Source organism: Rhopalosiphum maidis, chromosome 2 (genome assembly GCF_003676215.2).
Source record: "Rhopalosiphum maidis isolate BTI-1 chromosome 2, ASM367621v3, whole genome shotgun sequence".
NCBI lineage: Eukaryota > Metazoa > Arthropoda > Insecta > Hemiptera > Aphididae > Rhopalosiphum > Rhopalosiphum maidis.
This window is the reverse complement of record NC_040878.1, coordinates 57,753,797-57,780,959: the sequence shown is the minus strand read 5'-3', so window position 1 is coordinate 57,780,959 and position 27,163 is coordinate 57,753,797. Positions and strand designations below refer to the sequence as shown.

The following is a 27,163-nucleotide window of genomic DNA, read 5'->3' as shown; positions in this document are numbered from 1 at the left end:
GCTCAAACAATATAAGTGGCTTACATTTATGATGATAATTGGAATGGAAAAATATAAAATGTAAATTGTTTGTATTATTATTATATTATATATTATTGACGACAGTATTATCGAAACTCTATCATGATATATCTATACGTAACGTTTTCATTTTTTTGACCAATTATTTTTGTTTTGTGCTCTCCGTAAATATAATATTAATATTATAATTTATTACTTACTATCAAAGCAAACAAAATAGATTTAATTGTATTTCATCACATACAAAAAAAAAATCACGATGATTATTTAGAAACAAACTATGTTTGCTGGATTATGATAAATGGATAACAAATATTTTCTTTTATTTGAAATTTCAACTGTGAGTTTTCTTTAATTTATTCATTTTTTTTTTTATTATTATTATTATTTCTTTACATTTTATTTTCATTAAATTATATTATATTTATATACAATTCTTAAATTTATCTCAAATTTATGTCGAAACTACAAAGTGGCCAAAAAGTGATAACTTGTAACTACTTTAATAAGGACTATATGGTAATGGGTTATAAGCGCACACTCGTTATGCGTGTAGTCAATAGATAAATGAACATATGAGGTTGTCTTAGGTATTATTGAAAATGCAAATATTAACAAGTACAAAAGGAGAACAAAGAAACTTATTTTTAATAATTAAACTACGTTGATAATTAATAAAATGCTAATTCGATTTTTTGTACACTTATTGACAAGGACATTAGTTTTTTTTGAATAAATTATAAAAAAATTCAATATAAAAATACTAGATAGGTTATCTAACTATAGGTCTATGTATATGAAAGTTTTAGAATTAATTCGTAATACTTCAGCGTGTATAAATAAAATATAATACATACTACCTAGATCTAATTACAGGTTGAAGTATAGTCATTAGTTTATTAGTTATTACATTTGATTTTTTTCACAATGGATATTTATAAAAAATATATCAATAAACATATTATAAAAACATTAAATATTAATAATTTTACTAAGGTAAATATTATTTATATACTAAATAAGTAAATAATAATATTTTAGCTATAATAGATATGATTGTATTAATTTAATAACATTTTATTTAATCACATCTTGTATTAGATAAAAGTTAATAATATTAAACTGTATCAACGTTATTAGATAATATTAAATTAAAATAATTTTTTTAAACGTATTATATAAGCAAAATTGCGTTTAAAACGTCATCCTTATTCAGGTTAAGTCGCTATTATAAAAGTATAACTGTTTAACAGTAAAAATGAAAACAGACCTTGTAAAATATTTTCATACTGTTAACTATAGGTACCTACACAAATACGAGCAAAACAACGCATATTTTCCTTTTTCATAATTAAGATTAATAATCACTACTAAATACATACTAGACCTCAACATAGAAGAGTTAGGTATATAGTCATCTATATAATGGAATTTAATGGCTTTAAAATATATGTTATAATTAAAATGATAAATCTACATTAGCATAACTAATTAATAGGAACACCTTACCTAAATATGTTTATAACATTTAATTACAAGTAAACTTTGTTATAGACAAATTAATATAGATATTATAATTTTTACATAAATACATTTAAAAATAAATAATCATATCTAAATTCCTAGAAGATAATTAAAAATAATTTGTTTGTACTAACAAAATTAGAAATGTTAAGTTATTATAATTTATAAAAACTAAAAAAATGTATGTATATTGTGCATTTAATATAAAAATTACAATATTATTTGATATTTTTTTTTATATGATATATTAGAATTCCTCGTAGATATAATCATATTAGTTAAATCTTATAATTACTATTTATCCTATTTAAAAACCTGTGTTATTATTTTAAATATATAATTTAGTTAAAAAAACATTTAGTATAAAAATAATGAAGAAGTATTTAATAACCTGAAATAACTAAATTAAAAAAAAAACCAATGATGGAAATAGTCTTATTTTAAATAAAATTAATATGATTAATAAGTAGTAATTTTATTATTTTAATGGTCTTTAAATTCGATTATTTTTCTATAGTGCATGTTTTAAAACTATTGTTGATTTTTTTATAATAATACATATATTTTACATACCTATATATTTAAATTATAATATATAGTTACATCGAATTTGAAACTTTTTGAACGTCTTTTGAGGTTTTAACCTTAAAGTATTTAATTGAATGTACCAATCTTACCATTAATAAAGGATAAGTAAACATCTTGAAAAATTGAACTTTTCAACTTTCGATTTAAAAAAAAATGTATATTATATTTGAAAATGTATTGTGTTAGATACTTCTTTTAAAATATTAAATAATGAAATATAAAACTTTTAGCAAGATTTGTGGTTTTATGTTATCTCGCTGTTATTATACATAATTAAATACATAATAAAACTGAATAAATAAATACATTATATATTGTATATAACATAACTATAATATAGTCAATATTTATACTTATTTTATTTATTATTTTTTTAAATACATAATATATACTGTTAACTAAAATGAAATACGTTTTAAATATATTAAAGAATAATATTAGTTATGTAATTCTTTTAAAAAAGTTCATCATATATCGTCTTTTGAATTTTATGTTCCATACATTTTAAGATTCATGGTATAACTAACATAATACTATTCACCATTTTTATCTCACACAATTTGAAAAACCGCATATATAATTTATACATTTTTGAAAAAAAAAGTTAATAATATATTATTATGATTATAAATTTGTTATGGTTTGTAGTGATTGATTAAAATTCAAAATAATTAAAATAAATAAATAATGAATATTTGTAACACAAGAATATAAATGATCCAATTAATTATTGTATGTTTACGAAAATTCAATTTACTTTAAACTAATTTATCATCTTTTATTTTTTTATAATAGTTAAGAAACTACAAACATTACATAAAAAGTTAACATTACAAAAATGTATACAAACCACATGCATTATATACCACCATAATCTATAAATATTTGTTTTTGTAATACAATATATTAGACCACTATCCCATATTTTTTTGTCTACAATTTTACTATTTTTACTGATATAAACTTTATTTTAAAAATAGACATTTTATATTAATTATTAATATTTATATATTATTAAGATGAAATATTATGAGATTATATGAAACCCGTATGTATGTAAGAATGATTAAATGAGTCCCGGAACGACATGAAACTTAACATTAACATAGTAGCATAAATTTATGAATACACATAATATACAATTGAATAATTCAACAGTACCTATTGATGATTTTTTATGATTTTTAATTCATTCAACACTTCTATATCTTAACAGCGAATTTTTATATAGACAACTGTATTTGTATGCATTTTTCACAATTTTTACCTCTTAAAATTATAATAATTTTCATTTTTCCTGAATCAAAATGGTAATTTATTTCACTGTCAAAAATGTCATGTGGTGTAAGTAGTTCTATGGCATAAGTTTCATATATAAAATTGTTGTGAGTTGGATTGTAAGATTAAGTGATAATTTATCAACTATTATTGAAATATAAATTTATTTGATCATTCATTTTTTAATTTTTTTTCCACTGATCAACAGAAACATTATTAAATACAAAAATAAAACAAATCATTTTAAAATCAAGGTTTTTAACTCATTCAAATACATATTATTTAATTTGTTTAAAATTTATATTTAACACGCTTCAGTGTATTTTTTTTAACGAGCAATGAACTATAAAAAATATTGGTGAAAATAGGTTAATTACAATTTATATTACAAAAGGTAAACCTAGTATATATTTTATGCATTATAAAAATTAATGCAGTGATGTTATTTCCATCTTAATAAATCGAAGAAATGTATAAAAGGCATCTTAGTAGTCCATTTCCGTTTAATATTATTTTTCTTTCAATAATCTATCCAAGTTTCATTAAAAAAAACAGCACAACTTAATGATATTCATGAATACGTCAAATAAATAAATGTTGATTAAGTAGTTTTATAAATAGCTTGTCTTTATATGGTGATAAAACATTTTATAAATTAGTTTTCTACATAGATACTCACCTAATCAAATATTTTACTATTTTGATATGACGTTTCAATGCTCAGACCTTAAAATAAAAATAACTTGAATCAAATTACATTTGTAAAGTACCTTAATTATTTTTACTGTGTAAATCAGTAAGTCCAATTTGTAATATTTATTTTACACGTTACACCCCAAACGTGATATTGATCTATCCATTAAATGAAGAAAAAAGAGTCTTATAAGAGTACAATTTACATAGAAGAGAATTATTTTAATTAACGGATAAACTTCGATTTAAATTTTTAAAACAGTACTTAAAGTTGTTTTCAACTTTTATTTTATTAGAATTATATATTTAAAATAAAATAATAAACTATAATAAAAAAAAAAATTCAAAAAAATTATATACTATATAGGAACATTGTTATTGTAATTAATTATAATAATTATGAGTTGTTATAAAAAATAATAACTAACCATTAAATATATATACAAATATATAATATGTATGTGTGTTTGTGAGTGTGTGTGAGCGTATTACATGTTCACCCGGCATGACATGCTGAATGACATAAAATACCATTATAAAATAGCACTATAAAATGTGACGTGTTTGCCACAGTGTACACCGAACTGTTGCTTCTTTATGTTATTATTAAATTAATGCTATGATATCATAAAATAATATGTAGGACCTACATTGTAGGTACTATGGTGTTTTTTTTTAACAGTGTTTTGTAAAACTACAACGGTGAATAATATTTCATTTAAGTCTGTTTTGCTGTCTAACGTCTATTATATATTTATATGGTACTTGGTAAATTAGCAGTTATTAAAATGTATATGTGCCCAATCCGAGAATTCTATATTTATAATACGATTACACTAAGATGTCTAGTTTAAATTATTGTGTACGGGTAGGTGATTAGGTTTGACATTTACAGTAAATCATTATAGGTGCTGTATTTTCTACGCAGCTATAATTTTGTTTATTTTTTTCTAACAAGTATTTTATTTTGTTCATTAATACTTAAGACTGTTAATAAAGAACTACAAATAGTATAACTACCACTACGCGACGACATTGATTACATAAGTACTATTGCAACAATTATTAAATAATTAAAATCCAAACTATATTTCATAATATATTCTATAATGATGAATTCGTATTGCATATGACACCTAAATATCTACAGTTTTTATTGAGTATAAATTAATATACTACGTATTCCATAATACCCATTTGTAAAGGAAATAACGAATAGGTAATAGTTTTTATTATTTAAATACATAAAAACTCAAATTAGGACTAGTTTTTGAATTATAAGTATTTAATGTTTCTCTTAGTGGAGTAGAAAAGTACGGGTATATCCCATAAAATATCGGTCCACAACTCCGCTCACCTAAATTCGATCGTGATATGTGTCTAATAGAAGTAAGCGCCTCTTTGTTTGAGTCTCAGTAAGACTTTACATCTAATCATCGCTGAGGATAGATCGCATTAATGTATGGAGAAATTGAGATTTGATACAGATGAAAAATATATAAAAACTGTTAAAGCTAATATTATGAAAACCGTAATTTCCTAGTTTATAGTCGTACTAAAAGCTCGCGCAATGTAATTGTATATGCACTAAAAACTTAAAATAAAAATTTTATCTCTGAAGCATTACCTGCCTGAAACGAATTATGTAACTACTCGGAATGCATTGTCCAAAGTACCCGAAATGAATGCATTAAAATCTGGACTCGACGTAGTATTTGAGTTATATATTAATTATTTTAATTAAAAAAAAAACTATCTGTTTTTATCTACGATAGAAACGATAATATTAATAATAACAATTAGAACGGATTACTAGGAACACGGAGTACAGTGAAACACGAGCACTGCGTAAAATTATTATAATATAACATTATGATCGTTGCATTCGGCGGCGGAAAAAAGTTGCTCGCACGGTATTTATCGTCACTACGGAGGCAACACCGCGGAAACGCGCGCGCGCGCGCCCCGCTCATTCCGGGGTCCTCGCGTCGTCGGGCCGCGCGGCGCGGCGGCGGCGGCGGCCACGGCCAAATGCACACCGGCAGTTGGTCGGCCGTCACGTCCGTCGTCGCGCGCGCGTCCACCGTCCGTGCGATCGTTCCGCCGCCGCCGCCGCCGCCGCCACCGCCACCGCCACCGCCGTCCACCATATAGACATCGTCTGCGGCCCGCGTATAGTAAACCACCGCGTAGATAGCATCAGCACGAGCGCGAGCGCCTCGCGTTGACGGCGGTACGCAAAGTCATGGTGGCCGCGCCTCCGTCCGGCCATGTCGTCACCGTCGTCCCATTCGTCGTCGTCGTCCCCGACGCGGTCTTGTAGGGACGCGGCCAGGGCCATCACGCATCACCGCCGCCGGTCGTTAACCGTGGCCGCCGGCGCGACGTCGCCTGCGACGGCCATGGAGTCGCCGACCATCTCGTCGCCACCGGCGTCCGCGGACGGCCCTAGGCGGCGGGGGTCGTCATCCGCCGGCGGCACCGTCTTCAAGTTCGGCGCGCTGGGCATCAGCGGCTCGGCGTCCGTGTCGGCCATGTGCGACGCCGCCAACGGGCCCGCGTCCGCGTCCGCCGTGGTCGGCGGAAGCGGTTCGCCCGGCACGCAGGCCGGCAAGCTGCCGCGGACGCTCAGCACGAGTGTGTTGCGCATCAAGCACCGGTCGTCGTTCTGGGACAAGTTTTGGGAACAGCGGTCCAAGAGAGACTTGTAAGTCGCCGTGACTATATTGTATATTAATATGAGTGTATTGTATAAGCGGTAAAGCCCTAGTAGGACGCGACCGCCGAAGAACATTAATTACATCGTTCATACAATATCAATATTTTATGTAATTCTAAATATTAAAATGTATCGATAATCTGTAATAATATTATAGTACGTTCGTAAAAAAAATCTTTAATTTTGTTAACGACTAAATGCACAAAAAAACCTTTATCCGCAATTGTTATTGTTCTGTAAAATAAATGTCCCCTATGACATATAACTTACGTGAATGCTTACTATACTCAGTGCTAAGTAAACACTACCGACACCTGTCATAATTATTGATAATCTGGTAGTACAAAAACTCCGACATTCTATCGAAATCATACGATACTCGTACGTTCATCGATTGAGGAGATTATACCACCGCAAGTTCTCTTTATACCATTCGGGTATAGCACCCCCCCCCCCCCGAATACCAACCAGCATAATCGTCTGTGACATATCATTATGGTACCTGTACAACACTATTCCAGTAGATTATCCGTAACTCAAACCCTGGTATCTCGATTACACAAAACTCTTTTAAACGCCGTAAATATAAATGTATATAATATAATAATATATTAATAAAATTGTTGTTTTTTTTTTTTATTATTTCGATGATTTTATTACGTAAAAAAAACTATTTTTAAAGACTATGATTGTTTTTGAAGTGATGAGTGATCCGAGAAAAAATAGTCGGTAAAATATACTCAGTACTCTATAATATTATAAGTAATTGTATTATTATAGCGTATACGGGAATAAATATATTGTTTTGTCGTTTATGTGTTTTCTTGACGCTAAATCGCGCTTTGTAGTACCTACTCCTGAAATGCGCATTTATATCGAGTAATTAATTAATAAATACGGTGCGCGAGCGCCAAAATTAAAAAATAAAAGCTTATACACAGCACGGTAAACATATTTCGATTTGAACGCAATACTTTCGTAGGTGGGCTGTAATGACTTGGTGATTATACCCGTACATTATACAGGTACACCGACCACGTATTTGGAGACAACATTTTCGCTTGTGAGGTATTTATCCCCTTCGATTATATAACGAGCAAGTTAAAAAAAAAAAAACACTTGTTACCCACAATAAATTGTATTAGAGTAAGAGAATAAATGTCGAATTTTATTGGTTTCAATTCTTCTAAACACTTGCTCTCGAGTATTTAAATTATATTTTAAATAAAAAATGATCAGTTCTATTGATTACTTTCGTTTTTATATTTTGTTGATTTAGTTTATTTTATTTGATGGCAATATTTTTATGAGTTGTGCTTTAAAATTACAATGATTTTTCAATTTAAATATTATGATTGTGTTAGGTAATATTTTATTTATGTTGAAAATACAAAATATAATTCCATACATAATAATTTTAAGTTACATTATTATGGAATAATATTTCGAACAAATAATATTGCCAAGTATAAAAAAAATGACTAGTTAAAATAACTGTATAAATCATATACATTTGAATAAAAATGTTTCATTATTATTTGAAAAGTATTTCAAATACAGTAGATTTCAGATAGCTCAAATTTTTTTAGAAACTCCATTTTTCTTCCCGCGCGTTGAAATGACCCTTGATAATTCTAGCTTGTATTGTTCCCCGCGTGAACTTTATATAAGTTAACGAAAACGAATATTGTGGGCACTCGTAAAAAGTATTTGAGTAGTATTTCAAAATTAATTTTCAAAGTATTCTATAAGATACTGCGCATACAGTCAGGTAAAAAATATTTTACAACATCGTGAGCGAGTAAAAATACACGTCATGTAATGTTATTACTATATAAAAGTATTCCGCTGACTCAAACTTCACAGGGTAAATACATTTTAATACGTAATAAGTCATTACTAATAACTTTAAATATATTTAAAACGCAACGTGTTAATTCAAAGTTACTCGAAGCTCAATGACGGGTAAATGAATTCGAGCCAATAACAATTTTGAAGTATTATAAACCAATACATATAATACATTCGGATTTGGTAAATCGAGTCCTATATTATTATTTTTAGGTAAACTGAGTCCCCTGTAAAAAAATGAAAGCGGTGAATTGAGTCCCTTATAAAATATTTATTCTGGTAAATTAATATTGCTTATAATAATTAGTACCTATTTTCTAAATTAATAATAATAATAATAATAATAAAACCTAATAATAATAGGTAATCAATGTCAACTTTTTAATGAATAATACATAATTTAATAATTAATAATAATTAATATTGTCAATAATAATAATAATATGTAATTAATGTCAACTTTTAAATGAATAATGCATAATACATATAATAATTTATAATAATTAATATTTTTAATAACAATAATAAATAATGCTCTTGATATTAAACGGGTAAATATTTTAATGATACGAGCTTAATAAATTGAAGTCTACTAATTTCATTATTTTTGTACTCCGTCATTTGTTCTCTTAATATATTCTCCTTTTCTATGCTGTGTTTTGATTTTTTGCATAGCTTTTGCATAACTTCTTATTCAAATATATGTATTAGATTGGATTTCTTTGAGTGTATCAATAAAAATATAAATATTTGGATTTGAAGTATAAAATAAACTATTCAGCTTTGCGTGAAATGATTCACAACTATTTGTTGTACGATTAGATATTGTCGAAAATTCAGCCCAAAGATTAGGCGGGAATATAGAATCTGGTGCAATGTATGTTTTTAAAATATAATCGGTGAATAATTTTTATATTTTTATTTGCAGGAAGCTTTGGCATAATATCTTCAATAAAACAACCGTAAACATCTTTCGGTCTTAAAAATGGTAAAACAAAAAAAAATTTTAAAAAATAACTTTCCTCTGAAATTCGTTTTTTATAATTTGTACTTAAGCCAAGGCATTGTATTTTTTTCCACCAACTTTGTCCAAGGTGAAAACGACAAATTTTAGTATTAAATGCTGGCCAAACTTGTTGCGCGGCATTATATATTGATTTTTCAAAGTCAATAAAAATATATTTTGGTGAAAATGTTAAGCCAACAATTGTACACTGGTCCATCGTATACTTAAAAGTATAAAAATAAGATTTGATTTCCTTGTTTGGCAATAAAAAAAAAAAAATTAGTGGGACATACATTTCATTCACAAGTGCGTTAATCGTAAAGATTTATAAAAAATATTTGGGACAACTTCTAAAAGTACTGTTAACGTATATCGTATTTGTATCACATAAAACCATTAAGTTGGACGTTGTTGAAAATCCGATAATATTATTATCGTGATCATTAATCGTTAGAAAGGGTTCGTTCGTATTTGTTTTAATTATTATTTTATTAATAACTTCATGCATTTCAATTACAGTTTTTGGTAAATTAGGGTGGACAGTTGATCGAATATTTCGTATATTCCTTTTGATAAGAGACGTATCTGACAAAGTTAATGTATTTACGTTTTCTCTTTGTAACTCGGAATGTAAAAGTTTAGATGGCTTACCTAAAATATCTTCGACAGCTTTTCGTTTGAGACTATTGCTAATTTTTTGCCGGTTCAAAGTTTTTTTCGTCTAGTTTATTGTATTTGTGATCTTCAAACTATCAATAACTGTGTTTGAATCATTGATTTTCAAATAGCACTTACATGTACTTATGTAGCAAGACCACCGCTGAACTTTAACATTCTTTAACATTTTATGGAACCGAAATTTGTAACCATTAGAAATAAAAATTGTTTTATTACGTTCACTTTTCATTACGTCCATTATAATGTTGATATAGATGTGCTTTACACTCGCAATAACTAATGGTGCACGACTGTACGTATAGGTAATTTTGAAAATTAGTCTACAGTAATCGCGTCTAAATACGATAAGTATCTTATTAAACGCGACATTGGTGTGCATATATGATCGCAATAACTAATGGTGCACGTGCGACTGTACGTATAGGTAATTCTGAAAACTAGTCTAATAATATACGAGGGACTCAATTCACCGCTTTTGAAAAACAGTAATTTTGTTTGGGACTCAATTTATCTACGCACAATATATCGGAGTATTTGAGTATTTCTATATATAAAAATAAAATTTCAGACGAGTAGTTTATGAGTTATACTATTGTGTGAACTGAGGCTCATCTTAACTTGAAATACCTAAAATTCATAAACTACTGTTTTTTTTTTTTTACTTTAATATAATTTATTATTTACACACGAAAATCTCGTAAAGTTTACCATACGCGCACGTCACGCGTTATACAGAAACGACTATTTATTTCGCGTACCATGCGTATAATATACTATATTATGTTATGATGAATATAAGACGTGTAATTAATCACGTCCATAAATATTACACGCATCATAATATTGTATGTGTGCTCTGCATAGTTTTGATCCCAAATTAGTTAACTCATTCACATCACAAACTATTTAAACTTCGTTCCATTCGATTACATTTAATTATCACTTTGAGATTATGATGAAGAATATTTGTCAGTTATTTAGAACACATATTATGATAATTATTATCTTTTAGACTGTTTATGCCGGTTGTTTGAATAGTATTACAGTTTAAAATGTAATTATTATTAATCAAAGTTCAGATCTCCGAAAACATAAACTATAACGAAGTAAATAAACGATGAGGTATACATCACCATGCTTGGCTTTTTTTTTTAAATAAATTCATCGTAAATACCTATTTTATACTTTAGATCGTTACAGAAATTTGAATACAAATGTTAAATAAATTATGTAAATTCAGAAATAAAAGTTTATGGGAATTGCTAGTCGTTTCCAAACTTTTTTTATGACTCAAGTAGCACCCAATTTTTGGATATTTATACTATAGGTAAAGGAGTATAGTACTTAATTAAACATTAATATTAAATTTGTTTTCAAACTATATACTACAGGAGCATAAAACTTTAGGTTCTATTAATTATTCGAAAAATATGTTAAACACAACGCAATAACCCCCCCCCATCCTTTATTTAAGTACGGTTAAATATTCAGAGAACTACCAAATAACTAATATAACAACATTAATCTTCGGACAAAAAAAATACATTCATACTTTGCCCAGTAATAAAATATTTAAACATAGTATTAAAAAATGGGTGACAATTTAAAAAACTTGTTTACCACGATAAAATAACTAATTATAAATGCACTACATGATAGTATTACAACGTCTCGAAAACCCAAAAAGCGATATTATATTTTATTGTAATATTATTGTGGAATATAATTCATACCATATTGTTATAATGAAAACAATGACGGTGAAAATAATTCATCGTTATGATATTATCATTCTATTATTACTATATGACATTAAATTGTAGGAGCGAAGACCATAGCTTCTGAATTATTCTCGTATCACATGTTAATGCAATGATTTAAACCGATGGAATTCAAGAACAAATTATTCTTATTTCTCATACATACTCACACATGCCGTTCGAACAAAACTACTGCATTTCTGTATTATAAATTATTATAGTAGGTACAACATGTCAATATCGTATTATTCTACTATTTTCGAGGCATTTTGGCGTTTATTTACGTATAAAAAAATTTGACGTACAGTCCCTTATAATCGCTAAAAACATATATTTATATGGGACTAAGCTCCGTCTCCTTCATCTAGTATTAATAACAAAATAATAGTTATGTATATTATATATTTATTTTTATATACATATATATATATATATATATTGTATTTAATTTAAATTCATATACATATTATGTATACATTATTCAGCCATCAAATACCAAACGTTTTTTTTTAGGAATCACTCAAAATATGTTAACTAAAAATATATTCGACGATCTATATAATATAAAAGGCAAATAGGCCTATTTAAAAATAATAATGATAATAATTTTTAAATATTCTTACTCGTCAAAATAAGTTCATATTTTTGACAGTTATAGCTGTTAGTATAATCAATCGAATTTTGATTGAAGATGAATCATTTCAACTCTTTATAAAAATACAATATCCCGGGAAATCAATAGTGTAATAATATATCTCATACGTATATAGTGTATCGTGTATCTCGCTCTTAACTTTTTTTCTCTGTTGTCGAACGTTTGACTATTCGTTATCCAACACAACTCGCTACTAACTGAAAACGTATTTAATGATGTGTAATTTACCAGCAGCACTTATAAAGAAGGGCGAGAGACAATATAATATATTATATGTAGACGAAACTTGAAAGAATACAAAAAAAAAGACTACAGTTCCAACGACAATGGTGACGATGATGTAATCCCTCACATACACATGAACATGAGTGTTGCGTAATAATAGCTACAGAGAAAAAAACTCAAACCGTTTCCCGAAAAAAACAAAACAAAAAACCTAATTCGTTTGGGTCACAAATGACGTGACGTATACGTGTGTGTAGTGTGTGCACAGTGCAACCTATATAATATAATACTCTTATCGACGCCACTGTGGGAGAAGGTTCAAGTGGCGGACGTTGTAACAATCGTCCTTTTAAAATTCACGTGTATGTTGATAGGATTTGTTTACACAAAAAAAATAAATAAATAAATGAATAAAAAGGGACCTATTTTATTAATATTTTAGACTTGTTTAGACCAAAGAATATTTAGGGTTCGAGATATTTTCCTCGTTATAACCAAGCTCAGTACAAACTATAATATTAATAACTGCACAACAATTATGCTCCAACACGATTTGATATTCGTCAAAATACCAACAATCCAACTTAAAATATTAACTTCTAAATAACGGTTATAAAGGGGTGTGAAACTGAATATTCTTATGAGGAATCTATGAATAATATAGATTAATGTTTTGTACCCTATCTTGATAAATGACGGTAAGAAATCTAGTGTACATGGGCGGAACTTATCATCAGACCAAAGTTATTCAAAACTCGTTTTTCGTTATACTACGCAAAGCTACTATATTATACATATATTATGCACTCGTCCATCATGGACTATAGAACGAAAACAAACATATAAATGGTACCGAGATTTAAACAGCGGATAAAACGTCCATTTTTTCTCGTCGATGATTATTTTCGATTGAATTGTATTCGCTTCGCACTCATCAATAATTATGTTATTATAACGTTTTACAATGTGACGAAATGATAGCCATCATGTTTGGGATTCCATAATAATATTATTATCGCCGTCTCGATAATACATGCCACCGTTTCTCAAGGATTAATCTCATGACGATCAGTCCCCTATATCATGCGCAAATCCCTTTTGGGAATAATTATCATATCATGCACCACCATGATGATTTTATTGAATTCATTGAACTTATGTATAACATTTGTAATGTTGGATAATAGGTTGGAAAATCTGATAGTTAAATCTTGCAGGTAAAAGTGATGAAAATATCATATAGATACATATAACATATATAACTTATCTAAGTCCGCTCGTCCATGTAGGTACATTATATTTATAAACAACTATGTAAATGTAATATATTGTATATATTTGTGTAATAAATAACTAATATAAATCATTTATAATATTATTTTTTAATAATTCTTTAATATAGCTGTCGACAAGTATCTGCAAAGAGGGACGTTTCTATATTATTAGCAAATAGGTACGCGTATTTTAGTCGATAGATGAAACCAAATATTATGTTGTTCTATTGTTAGATAAAAACGTGCATCGTTACAAATCCCCGCGGAAAATAAAATAAAAATAAGCTCTCGGGGATATCTGACTTGATGACTGTCCCTATTACAATAGTTATAGTCTATGGTGTTAGATATGATATGTCAACATTATGTTGTTTTGTACCATAATATAATACTTGAACGAATCTATTCGTTAAATATGTACAACAACCACCGATGCAATTTATAGTAGGATCCAGCAATATGAGAAATGAATTCACAATATATGAATATTGTAATTACTAATTGTTGTACTTTATTACTTTATTGCGATAAAAAAAATCGACATTGCTATCCAGACCAGACTCTCGTAACAAATATTTGTAGCTAAAGCTTTGTAGTGAGTTGCAGTCGTACCTAAAATATATTTATATAGCTTTTATAAAAAGGTTCAATCAATGGCCATAATAATTAATTTTTGTTTTTCGTTCGCAACCATCATATATATAGTACACGAGGTAGAACACCCGATGTGACGAGGGTTTGTGTAGCGGCGAAATTGCAACGATTTAATGATAATCGTTTATGCCTGCGTAGTAATTCTATGATAAAAAAATCAATAGGACCTGCTCACACCTACCATACACGGTTAATACCTTTGCCTGAAGCACAGGTATGTAAATATATATTATGTATATTGTCTATGACTAGAAAAAAAAAAAACGTTATATATAATAGACACCGAAGTCGTAAGTTTTGATTGTTGTATGGTTATTGGTTACTATGAGTTTAGCAAAAATTCCTACTGCTAATATTGATAATATATTTTGTTGTTGACACGACTTAAAATACTTCATAAACCGTGGTTGTTGATGTTAATTATTATTGATAGGTAAGCATATTTCAATACTCGCTGGCCACTGTTATTAGATAGATCTCTCTTTTAACAAACATCATGTGTTCTGCAGGCCCATCATTTTTCATATTAAAGTGTCTATGAAAAACGTATAAATTATTATTGTTTTGATAAATAAATAAATAGTAAAATATTAAATAACATTATCTATGCACATACACCGCTGACTGCTGTTCTAATGATATAATAGCATAGGTATATACCACGTGGTTATCAGCGTTTATGGCCGAGACGAACGTTGACTACCGTACTACGTGTGTATGCATTATAATATATTATATTAGGGTCATCAGGTATATTATTATTATAATATACGCGTACAGTTAAAAAGGTCGGTGCTTGGGTTATATTATTATTATGGCAGTAATATACGAGTTATGTGTAATAATAATAATATGATGGTTATCGAAACGTGAAGGTAATATCAAATTATATTCGTGATGTATGTGTTTACGGTGACGATGGTCTTTCGCGTATATTTTCAAAATCAATACGGTTGTGTGTTATTAATTAATAATTATTATTGTTTTTTGTCGTTATATTAATGTCCACAGCCGAGGGTAGTGTGCGCGACGTTATTTTCATGTTTTATAATATATATATAGTATTATGTATAATATATATATTTTAATAATATGTATATACGTCGCCTAGCTTATATATTGATTTTTCGGTTCGAGTTGGTTGAATTATGAGTCAAAGTATTACTCTCTCACTCTGTTTCACGCACTCCCTCTCTGTTTCTGTTTTTCTTGCTATAAATATTATTATATCGAATTTTGTTTCTATTTTTGACATCACTAATAACGACGCGAACAATGAATAATTGGAGTACAATGCCGGTATCCCCGGGAAACCGGGCTCGATCGGCGAGTCCCTATGAAGCCTTCCATTAACTGCCGCCCCCATACAACAGGTCTGTATTCTATTCAACGGTTTTAATCCCCGTGTGTCATAAACCGCATGAGTATCATGGTATGTATATATGAATTCATGCGGTTTTTCGATAATTTAATTTTGATATTTATAATATACATTATTTAAAAATATACATATTTGCACATGCATTTCATATGTGTTTAAATATGATTACGTCTTATGACGAATTGTGTAGAACTGTAAGTTGTATACGAATGCAAACACTTGCTGTTGCGGGACTTAAACTTTTTTTCCACGGTTAAAATATATATTGTATCGTATAAATAATAGTATGAGCTGTTATTGATATGATTATACCTTTAGATTTTTGATACAGCAAAATATATATATTGATTGTGACGAACTACAGTGGTACGCGCGAAAGACTATTTAGATCAGCAGTTCCCAACCCATGGGAACGGGCCCACTTACGGGCCGTGGTTTATACTATACTAACATTATTAGCACCTAATAATATTACATATATTATGTACATACGTATATAGGTGTGCTTTTATTTATTAGTGGGCCTCAAAGATTTGTTTACAAAATAAGTGGTCCACACAACTAAAAAGAATGAAAACCAAAGATCTAAATAATATATTAAGTAAATCAGTTGTGTATGGTCGTTTTCAAAGACACATTAGAGAGATGATCACATGTTTTTGATTTTATTATAAAGTGATATTTATAAAATATTATTTTGATTTAATGTTTGATAGTAAAAAATTATTTAAATATAAAAACTAAATAAACTAAATAGATTTAAATACTAAAATTATTGTTCAAATAAAATTCAACGAGTTTATTTAATAGATTATTTTACATAAATATTACAAGCTAATTATCTGGTAAATACGCGTATAGATTTCAATTAGTCGTCATGTGAAGTAATTATTAAATATTTAAGCAATTGAATTGTGTAAATCGTAAAAATGTGTAATTATATAATATACATAATAAGCTAACAGAAAAACTGTCTAATTTTATAATTAGTCTAAAAAATTAATTGAAACAAATTATACGCTTTGAGGACATTAAAATACCAACAATACAATACCATGATAATTACAACCATTTTTGAACAATTATAATACTCGTGTATTGTTATATTATGATTATATTAATTAAATAGGTATTATTTAAATATATGTTAATCACGATGCGATTTCAATAAATTGTAATAAAGTATAATTTATGATTTTATGATTTAGATTTGTTTTTTTTACATCTAATTTGACATTCTATTGCAATATTATTATACAAAATAAGTGTAAAATAATGTTATAGTGATGTAATATAATATATTGTTTTTAATGTACATGTATATTATTTATATTAAATCGATCGTCTATATAGTATATTATATTATTACTTAAATCGTAGGTGAAAAAAAAAACAATATAATAATAACAAATTGTTGTAAAAGTTATCGTTTCATAAATTGCTTTCATTAACTATTGATTGCCATTCACTGTATTACTATTTATTACTGACATAACGTTCTCCTCATGTCCCCACCAACACACTTATGCACACGCATAGTATGACACACTAACTCCTCGTGTTGGAAGTGACGTTACATACACATGAATAACGGCCCTCTGATTTTACATATGTACGCGAATGGGATACACGTCATTTGATCGTAAACAATTTACTGTACGACAATTTACCGCAAATTATTAATCGCAAACCAATTGATCGCAATTGCAATTTACCGCACAGCAATTGATCGGAAAATAACATTTTCAGTAATAATTTTTAATTTGATATTCAAAGGCGAATATCTTGAATATATATTTAATTTTAATAAATTTGGCACAACTCTGGTTACATGTTATGGTTAAAAATAAATTTTTCGTCTTAGATTAAAGATGTTTAAAAAATGTTGTTCGGTACATAAAAATGAAAAAAAATTAACTTACAATTTAAAATTATAATATACAATATTTTTATATAATGTTTCTACAATAAGACTTGAACGTTAACGATCGAATAAAGTTACGAAAAAATAATATTGGCCTTATAAAATAACCCTGAAATAACCTATATATTTTGCGATCAATTGTTTACGATAAATTGACGGTACACCACGCGAATGTATTATGCGTAATTATAATATAATAATAGTATGTGAAAAATATTGTAATAAATACTATTTTTCAATCGTGATTTCGAGAACGTGATACAAGTTGTGTTGTCAAGTTTCTTACTTTAAATTTTTCATACGAGACTACCTATATGTCAAAAACACGCTCTCTAACATTTTACATATATAATATTGAGTATAATGTATAGTTCGTATAAATTATATGGATGAAAAGTGATTTCAAATCTAAAATTCCTGTATTATATATAATAAACATTTAAGAAAGTATGAAGTATTTACAAGTAAAAACAATTTTAATTTAAATTACTACTGATTGAGAGTCAAATATCCAAAAATAAATGTTACTACTCGTGTGTGATTTTTAATAAAATAAAATAAAATTATACAAGAGCTGCTGTGACGTTTTCAAAAATAGCATTTTTATCATATTTTACAAAAAAATGTTTTAACTTTTATATCACTTGAATAAGGTTGATAAAATAAGCTTATAAATTTGGAAATTACTGAACTAATTCGCTCCAAATTATACGAAAATATTCCTTGAAGCTCCAGTAGTATTTATAGCTTAGTTTTTTAACCCATATACGATATAATAGGATGGCTCAAGCATGGATTTCATTTTTTCTTATAAAAATAGATTAATATTTTGTATATATATACACATATATATATATATATATATTGGGTTACCATTGGTAACTAGCCATAGCTTAAAGACTCAAAAACTATTCCATTGATTTTGAATAAAATTTCAAAAATTATTACAGATATATAAATGTATCAGGAAAGTTTAAATTATAGTTAGAACCAAGTTTAAAATTATACCAGGTGCTAAATGTAAAATCCGACACGGGTAGATTACCTATCTCAGTTACCAAGCGTGGTACCCCAAAACCGAGATACATCGATATAACACCGTATTTTAAATTTATAATTTTTTTCCCAGGAGTATTCAAGTTGTACGTGTAGTAAAATATATATTAATAATAAATAAAAGAGGAGCTTGTTACATTAATTTACGTGTTGTGGTTATTTAAACAATCATAACTATTACTACAAAAATCAAAACGTCTGTAATTTTACTTTATTCGATTCTGAATTGAGAACACTGTATATCTTATTTTTACTCTTTCCGAGCAATAAAACATATCACAAAGTTTTTAATATAGTTTATACTATAACTTGTACACATATTATTTTACTAATAATATTGATAGTTCGTTTATCGAATTTCCTAGTTAATTTGAAGAAACTACGCTTTTCTGACTATCTTACATTTTTCATAATTATATTTTTAACAAACTAATAATTATATCCCCAAAAAAATTTCATAATCATTTAACTAAATTATAGGAGATATTAAATTTCAAAAAAAATATTTAGTTGTAGTGTTGCGCAAAGTTGAGTAAATAGTCAAAACAAATCATGTTACCTACGACACTGATTGATATGACAAGTTTTATCGGTTATTTATTTTTAACTGTATGGCATAGTACTAATATTCTACCCTCGCGAGGATGTGTATAGGTTACTGCAATATTAACTGTAGGTATTTTATTTTATTTTCCTTCTCCCTCCCTTTGGACTTTTTTATATTTAATGACGTCACTTTATGTAATAAAAGTACATAATATAATATAATTATATATCGTTTGAACGCGTTTAGGTGTATGGAAATAGCAGATAAATCCCACTCCTACCTAAATTTGTGAAAATTGTGCAATAATATAATAGTTGTCTCCTCTTCTGTCTATTAGTACAATTTATTTTTACAATATATATCGTGATGGTATCTTCCATTGGATTGCTATCTATTTTATGTTATTATATACTATACACAGCGTGTACATGTATCACCAACTACGACAATAATCTATAACGAGTACGTAATATATTACTCGTAAATGATCAATATGAGTGAATATATATATATATATATATATACGAGTGTATATATTTTGTATATATGTATATCGTCTACCCTTAGGGTTCTAATTAGACTTCAATTTTATGTCGGCTGCATGAATGTGTTCTACTGCGACTTTCTTTTTCGTAAGTCTCATTTTTTTACCGAAAGATTCGTATAATATGAGACAAAATATCAAAACCTTCGATAATAATATGCCCAATATGATCCATATCACGTTCGAATTATAATATCATATAAACATATCGTATACATCATTATTTTGGATAAGTTCATTGAAATAATATGTAATTGCTTGCTAGATATTCTTTGACAAAATTATTACTTTGAATTAATCTAATTAATATCTGCGTTATCAAATGAAGTTATAAAAAAAAGGTATGTTATAATTATTATAATCATTATATTCTAAAAAAAATAAATCTTTATTTATTTTTCTTAATTTATGGACTATACACATTTAAAACTGTTATAATTAATTACCTTATAGTATTCAATATATTTGGCATTGTATTTATATACTCAAAAAACAATTTTATAAAAATTTTCTCTGAGAAAAATTTAAGACCTTGTTTTTAAAACTATACAAATATCATAATAATTATGAAAATCTATAAAATAGTATTTTGTTTTGGTTAAAAATGTTGCTATCATTTTTCTTTCAGTTTTGTTCAATTATAAATCCTCCATTCACTTTGTATCTGTAAGATTAAATAGTTTTAATATACAGCCACTCTATGTAAAGACTAATCGTTATCCATTTATTGTATTTGAGTCATTATTATGTTACTCACTTCGGTTATTATTTTAGTGTATTTTTAGATCGCTCTTTAAAGTTTCAATGATGAAGTATTTTGTTTGTTCCGATAAAAATTTGATTGCGACTTTAATCGATAAAATAATTATATACAAATAACAATAAAAAAATAGTCTTTTCTCGTAATATCTTACTGATTTAAAGTTATAAATCTACAAAAAGAACCTTTTAAAAATTGTCACACATCACATTATGCGTATATTAAAATCATTAATCATTAAATATCCAATTTTATTTACCAAGTAATTTTTTTCACAATATTATTTGGTTCTTTTAGTTTTTGTTCTTAAATATAAACATTGTTATAATAATATAAATATGCAATTATAATACTGTTAAGTTATTCAGCGCTAATAACAAAATCGTTGAAGTGAAATAAAGATATTTTAAAATTAATAACAATTTATTACGATTCAAATACTTTGGTTACTGATTATCATTAATTATATTGTATGTATGTTTCTATATATTACGTGATATATGTAGAAGTTTACCTCATAAATAAATATATTTAATCACATAATATTATTTTATTCATAGCATTTAAAATTTAAAAACTATAATTATTAATAACATAAGTTGTAGATACCTGTGTTAAAATTTTTAATAAATATAAAATATTTATAAAACAATATATTTCTTGTTAAATTATATAAGCATTTTAATATTTTTGATAGCAATAATTACGCGTTATTGTAAGTTATAAATTATAAGAAATAACAATAACAACATTTATAACAGTAGAAACTATTCCTACGCCCGCCCATTTGACTAAGGTTTATTGTGCATATTTTACAATATATTATAATGCACTTATGTATTCTTTTTCCTAAAACACTTGAGCGCATACAATAAACTTAAAAAAAAAGTTATACGTTTGGAAAAAAACGTAAAATCATAAAATACATTTATGTCTTTATATTTTTTATTTTTATTTTTTTTTTTTTTAATTGTTCTAGGATATCATAGTTACTACACATATTATTATTTTGTTATTTTATTTAGTTGTATAATAAAATATGCAACTATACTCAATCAAAAATCGTGCAATATAATATGTACATCACATATTAAGTGCCCATGCCGTAAAATTTCTGAAAATTTCATTTCGTTTTTATATTATCTATAAAACTACAAAATTCCAGCACATTATGATGTATAGATAAATATATATTTACAAATTAGTTTCAACGGTAATTTGTACACTTTTTGGTTGGTTTATTTGACTAAAAGTTAACGGCGTTAAAGTTCTAAAAACCATATTTTTTTTTTTTTTAATATCAAAATAATTTTTTTCCTGCTCAATTCTTTTATTTTTTGTTAATAATATTGTTCAAATATAATTAGCTTGCTACTGACAGTTCATATGTCAATAATAACGTACCTGTTTGTATAATACAAATATAATTAGATCTATACGAGTATCTCTAATTTTTCAATATTTTACTTATTATAATTACAATATTACACAATGTAGTGTCTTATAAAGAGGATTCTAAACTGACACATTTTGTTTTAATTATCAAATACTAAAAATAAAGTTAAAACAATAAATATCTAAATTTTAATTGTAACCTTCATTGATTATTTACGACCCACTGAAGTGTGTATCTATTTATTTATTTATTTAAAACATAAAAACGAAATTATACATATACGTATTAAAGTATTTAAAATTTAATTATTATGTTTTAACTTTTGTGGGATTGATGCCGTTTGCTAAGTCTGAAGTTATATTACTAAAAATTAAAATAGTAAAATCTTTACATTCAACATTGTATAATTTTGTCATAAATAATAGATTTAAGATTAATAAAATTAGTTTTTCAATACTGATATATTTTGTATTGGTTCATACTGAATTATTTAAGTATTATTTAGTTATCTATAAACCCAGATCTGAAACATGGATAGTCGCATTTTTTTTTTATCTCAAAAACTTTAAATATTGATTTACTCTAAAGTAAATTTACACGTCTATTTTATTTTTTTAATAACTCTCCACTACAGTCTTAACTGTAAAAATAATTTTAACAAATGTAACTTATTACAACTATGTCGGTTGTCGACATGTGTTAAAATAATATATTATTTAAAGTAAATAATTTTCTATTAGAGGACTGTCAATTACTTATATTAGTATATTTTATATTATGTTGTTAAAGAAAGTCGTAAAGATAACTATTATTCTGCACTATCATGATGGTAATTGATAGCTTTACGCACTATTTAGTATTTATTGAACTTCAAATTATCTAAAAATATAAATATTAAAATATGTTTAACGTGATTTATAGCCTATATATCTCTATCAATGTTTAAAAATATTATTAAAATTATAATTTTATTATTCAATCATCTAAAGTATCATGACAAAAGTTATAATTTAAACAAAAACCAATGTATGTCTTATTTAGAGTTTTTATTTTTATTTTTAATCCATTAAATGATATCCTAATCTGATCTCATTTGTGTTCAATGAGACATAAAATAACGATAGGAACTATTTTTAAGTTAGATGAAAGAAGAATGTATTATTAAACAAACAAAATAAGTTAAACTATAGTATTAAAAAATATAAATTTTCAGAACATTCAATCTTAGGTAATAGTTTGTATATATATATATAATGAGAATTACTACACTATAATGTAGTTTATATACTATACTCGTGACAAAATTGGTACTCGTAAATTCAAAGATCAAAAATATTTAGACAAAATCATACAACTGGGAAAAATAATAATTAGTTAAGTGATTAACTTTATGTTTTTAAGACCTAATATTTTATAAGTAGTTGATATACGTTAACAAGCGATAGTATGGTATATATACTCAATTAGGTATATTGTTATCTACTCGTATGTTTTTGCACATTATAATCGAATTTCATCCAAATGTAATTCAAACATAATATCATATAATTTTGAGCAGTGAATGTATGCTCATTAATAACTATTGGAGTTAGAGCAATATATGTATAATATTATGATATTACGAATATTAATATTATAATAATAAACAATAATACATACATTGTTTTTTGTTGATAAATTTTAATGTCACTAACAATATTAATCACCCACTATTATGCCTTATGTTACTCGTATATTATTTTGAATGTCCATTAATTAGCATAATGCCTATAGTGTTTTTATACAGATGAAAAAAATACACCAAGTAAAAGAAATACGTTATTATTTTTTTTTTTTTTATTGTTCATTAAAAATGTGTATAATAGTCTACAGAATAATGAAATGGAAATATAATATAATAAAATATTTAATTTAATTTGCTTATTGTCAAAAACTGATTTACGCTTACTAAAAATAAATAAATATTCTTTCTAACATGAAAAAAAAATATAAAATATTTAATTTTTGAATAAACTAAAACACGAACTTTTAATAATTTTACGGGCTATTTAATTATCTTTAGTAGTATATCTATTAGTAGTTAGTACTTATATATATTTAAAAACATAAACAATGTTTCGCTGACTTATTTTGTTGGTTTAAAGAAAATTACTATCTGTAGTTTATTAAATAAAACAATTTTAATAATAAATATAAATGTACCTCTATACAAGAAATCTTAATATACGATATTAGAGGATGATTCACTATTATTTACTGTCTTGGTTTATTCTGTACGCATTACTCAAATTAATGTACCTACTAAGTACTAACCCCGCATTTTCGTATTTCTGAGAAATATCCATCCTATTAAGCTTTAGAAGAAAAATGTCTAAAGACAAATGAGGACAATATTCTTGAAGTTTGACCTTCCAGCTAATAAAATAAAAAAATAAATTTAAAAGTTTATCTCCTCTCTCTTGTAAATAAAAAATTAATAATAATACTAATAATAATTTAAGGAATACAAACATCTTGATGATCAGATGTCAAACAATTCTAAATAATATATTGTTCACTTAAATGTTGTTTATAAAAAATGATAATAGGTGTAACCAAAAATAACCAAAATCCTGTAAGTCCTCTAAATATAATGCGTATAATTTTACTCGTGTTATAATAATATATTGTTTAGGTTTTAAATATAATATGCGTGTACTGTGTAGGCGTTACGTACACTCTTAATAACAACGTGATCAATAAATAATATTATCATTTCGTATATTGTGTGTAGTAATATTACGTTAGTTGACATTTCATCTACAAATTATGACATACCTTATCGTCTATTCACATAACTCCCCAAACCGTCAGTCAGTTATGTTGTTCTGTATGCATTTTAAACAAATTAATCAATAAATGTTGTATAGTTTGTGTTGTACGATGTACTCGTCATGATGTGACTAAACACAGCTCAAAATCCATACGAAAACACGAAAGATAAACGTTCAGGTATTATCTAAGTGTATCTACCTACTTGCAGAAATAATAATGAAATTAATCACGTTTCCTGTAACAATATGATGTACATTCTACACGATATGTTATAAATAGTTATAATATTATGTTATCAGTGGCCTCAATCAACGGAAGATGATAAGCTGTGCATCACAATCATCTTTCTTAGATTACCAGCTGCTACTGTTTATGTGCGCCAATATGATTTTAAGTACCTATGTACTCAGTCGCTTAATAATAATTATATATTATTGTTATTATCATCACCATCGTACCTATTATGACGATCGTCGTCATTATCATTGTAGTGGCCGCTGTAATGTTGCGACCTCGGAATAATAATATGAATCCGGGTCAATGGCAAATCAGTCCGGCGCTCTTATAAATATACTATATAGTTTGCCAATCCAAATATTATACATTCGCGTCATATCAATGCAAAGATATATTGTATATTATATTATTATGTTGAGTTTTTTCTGAGTAAGACATGCTTGAGCGTATTGTAAATCGATTTTTTTCCCTCTCAGTTATACTTTACATATATCAATATTATATTGCACATTATTGATATATTTATACTACAGTGTAGATACTGAGCAAACGCGTGCCGCTCGTATTTCTCGCCTACAAATCGTCATTAATCGTCTTTTACTTTGCAGCATTGACACGAGATGATAAATGGAACGATCGCCTGTACGATATTTGTTTTAACTCTAAAACCATCAATATACACCGTTATTACAGCTCTGCAGTGGGATGTAGGCAACTATACTCTTATGATATAATATTATAATATTCAATCAACATGACGTAATACTATAAAAAAGTAATGTTGATAACAGTATAATTTAATCAATGGTAGTGATATACAATGCTATCAATAATAACCCACTCACAAAATTATAAAAATAAAAGTGTCGATTCGATTTCGTTTATCAAATACAATAGTATTACCTACTTCGAATACTAACTGTCTAAACAAAACTAATATTATCTTACTTAGTGTAGGTTAAAATGCGCATACAATTATAATATACTGCGTCGTGTAAATAATATATTATGTACATTAGTACACTGTACACTACTACTTTTATTTTATATCCACGTATTCATTAATGTAGATCTCAGGGGTACTGGACCCCCCCAGAACCACTAAAAAAAAAAAAAAACTAAACTAAAAATTCTTACATATTTACAAACCCCGATTTATGTAGGCACGCGTGGACGATGCAATTTTTCCCGTGAACAAAATATAGCTTAAAATTATCCAACGGACACGGCCGAACGCTCAAAAACCCGCCGCCGCGCGTAACTAAACTTTTCCTTGTATTGTATGTATTACCACTTTATAATATACCCGTATTAAATAAACATCAATAATTAAACAAAAAAGACGCTTGGATTTTGTACTTTAAAATATAATAAAACAACTATTTTTTATTCATATAATCTATTTAAAATGATTTCATTATATCAGTACCTATCTATATTATGTCGGATTTATTAGACCAGAAAAAAATTGAAAATACGCATTTCAATTATTTATTTAAAATTAGATTTTATAATATCATGTTTTAGTGGTATTGTTTATTTAAGCCTTAATATGCATAAAAACCCAAAACCATTTGA

The 27,163-nt window shown here is 26.9% G+C and overlaps 1 protein-coding gene across 10 annotated transcripts in view; it reads left to right on the top strand.

The window, feature by feature from the left end:
* LOC113554952 (cAMP-specific 3',5'-cyclic phosphodiesterase) overlaps positions 1–27,163 on the top strand; it is a 612,877-nt gene that overhangs the window by 531,469 nt on the left and 54,245 nt on the right. The window contains exon 1 of one of the 10 annotated variants that reach the window (XM_026959113.1): positions 6,665–6,811. The exons of the other annotated variants lie outside the window; for them this stretch is intronic. The gene's annotated coding sequence lies outside the window, so the exon portion shown is untranslated. Of the gene's footprint in view, positions 1–6,664; positions 6,812–27,163 lie in introns of those variants that run through there. 10 annotated transcript variants of the gene reach the window in all.